Source organism: Penaeus chinensis, chromosome 6, assembly GCF_019202785.1.
Source record: "Penaeus chinensis breed Huanghai No. 1 chromosome 6, ASM1920278v2, whole genome shotgun sequence".
NCBI classification, from domain to species: domain Eukaryota; kingdom Metazoa; phylum Arthropoda; class Malacostraca; order Decapoda; family Penaeidae; genus Penaeus; species Penaeus chinensis.
The window spans coordinates 6473728-6476227 of record NC_061824.1 but is presented as its reverse complement, the minus strand read 5'-3'; the positions used below and the strand labels follow the sequence as shown (position 1 = coordinate 6476227).

At 36.0% G+C, this 2500-nt stretch overlaps 1 protein-coding gene across 2 annotated transcripts in view; it reads left to right on the top strand.

Moving 5' to 3' along the window:
* Window positions 1-303: 303 nt before the first annotated feature.
* LOC125026477 (extracellular tyrosine-protein kinase PKDCC-like) overlaps window positions 304-2500 on the top strand; it is a 13987-nt gene continuing 11790 nt past the window's right edge. The window contains exon 1 of one of the 2 annotated variants that reach the window (XM_047614952.1): window positions 304-442. The gene's annotated coding sequence lies outside the window, so the exon portion shown is untranslated. Of the gene's footprint in view, window positions 443-474; window positions 1884-2500 lie in introns of those variants that run through there. The other variant, XM_047614953.1, reaches the window with a different exon arrangement.

Below are 2500 nucleotides of genomic sequence, written 5' to 3'. Positions count from 1 at the left end.
TTTCTTTCAAATTCATATGAAACCCACATTTAGAGTACTTGTAACATGCAACAGACATACTGAACTATATAGGACTCTACTTTAATTATGGTTACCGAAATAATCTGAAGTAACAGGTTACACAAGGCTATAATAGATCGTTTTCTTATTCTTTCTAAAAAGGACAATCGTGTCCTGTTCAGAACCTATCGTTCAATGTTGCTCAGCTTGCTCTTGTTGAGATGAAGAGATCGCTGTCATGACATGGACGGCTGGATGCTTCTCGTCTCCCTGGGCTCGAGGATGACAAGGCTGTCGAGGCTGAGTGTCTACGCCGCCGTGTACCTGTGCCTGTGCCTGCTCGCCAACGTCGTCCTCGTCGTGGTCTTCGTCAGGAATCAGCGCCGGGGCGACACCTCTCCGGCCGCGGCGCCCAGGGGGGGTCCTGCCAGCTCCTCGCAGGGTATGCAGCCAGTGCTTCCTTCGGGATTAGGGACTCGGGCATGGGGTCTCTTCGTAGTTGGCACTTCAGGGATAAATGGAGTCCTAAAATATAGTACCATGCCAAGAGTACCTCGTTCTATCAAAGTGCTCTTCTTCAGTAGTCAGGGGGTGTTAATCCAGGCAGTCTTCTTCTTTCTTTCATCTTTTATAGGGTTTTAGACTATGGTAGCCTATACTTCCTGGATTTTCTTTTGTGGGTATTCATTGTTTTCGGATTATATCTGTTATCTATATGTGAATCTGTTGAGATTACGTATTTTTTGTAGTTTGTTGTTGTTTATGGAGTTTAGTGCCTGTTTAATTGCAAAAAGTTCTGCTTCTGTCATCTGTTTGTGGTTTTGTAATTTCCAGATTGTTGTGATGTTTTTGTTTTGAATGTATATTGCTGCTGAAGTTGATGTTGGTTCTTTTGTTTTTGAACCGTCTCTGTATTTTTTGTGATAATTTTGGTATGCTGTGTTTTCAAGGAGGTGAAAGTGTTGTTGTGAGATTGCTTGTGCATAACTTTGTAGTGTTTTTTTGGTAGTGGCTTATACTTTCACGGTTTATGTTAACCGGTGAAGTTCCTTTAGTTACTTTAGTGATTTCTTTTGTTTTTTGCATATGCTTCTTTATTTGTATTGTTTTTGGTTTGTTCTGTAATGGGTTTTAGTTGTTGTAGTTTTTTGGATATCTAGGTTGTTTGGTGTAAAATTGTTGTTACTACAATCTTTAAAATTATGTTCAAAACTACTGCATCTACTGCATCTTTTTTTGTTTTTGCAAGTAAGAATCCCATGTCCATATCTGAGGCAATTATAGCATTTAGGTATTGGTAAGGTGTATTGTTTAACTTGGTATGAGGTGTGTCCAGTCGCTACCCTTTCTAGCAGTGGTCCTTTAAATGTTATTCTTAGAGATTTTGTTAGGGTCCATTTTTCTGCCTTAACTTTTTCTTGAGTATTTTTATTTATTCTTATTACTTCTTGAATATGCAAAATATGACCTAATTTTCTTATTCTTTCTTTGATTGTTCTCATGTCCAGGTTCTATTTCAACTGGGTATATGGTTCCATATGTACAATCTATATTTATACTTGATGTTGGTTATTTGCAGATAATTTCCCAATGTCCAAGTTTCTTTATTCTTTTTATATCATTAATTTCAAATCTAATTGCCTTCCCAATACCTAGTACTCATAGGGAATCTTCTATAATATATTTGTGGAATTCTGAATTATTTATTGCATTTGTTAGTTGAATTGGGTTATTAAAGTTTGAATTTAATGATTCTCCTGTTAATTGTATAAGTATTACATTCTGGTTTGATCTTACTTGATTATTGGGTTCGGTGTTATTCATTGCTGGTTGGAATTACTCGAAGTTTTTTCCGGCTTCTTCGTTCCGGTGTTGTTTGGAAGGTGGGTTTGCTTCATTATCTCTGTCACTGTTTTTTTGTCTTCTGTTATTTATAGGGTTTCATAGTCCATTGGTTTATATGCACCAAGACCATCTCCTTGTTTATCGTCCATGTGTTCACTAAACACTAATGACGAAAGTGCCATCGAGGCAGTCTAAGCTTGGCTCTGCAGCAAAGTTACCATTTTGATAAATTCCTCTCGAAGGAAGGTTTCGAGTATGAAAGTATAATTTATGATATAATAGTGGGAGTATATTCTGCAAAAGGATGATAGGTTATGAGTAACACAATGTTATCATCTAGAATAGTACCTTTTTAAAGTTTTCAGTTATTTTATGTAGCTTAGGATAGGTCCCCTTTCTGCTTAAGTTTGTGGTAAAGAAAGGGAATAATTTAAATAGGATTTCATGTTCAAATATATAGTAGTTCGTAAAATAAAAAAAATGGAAATGGTCATAATTATTTAATAAACCCAAAACCTAGCCTTTTGCCACTAGTCTTACCCATTAATAAATATAAGGCAATTTTTTTTTTTTTTTTTTTTTTGCATCAGCATTTACATATTATTATGCCACAGTATTAAAAAAGTCCAAGTACTTTAAGATAGATAGTAGCACT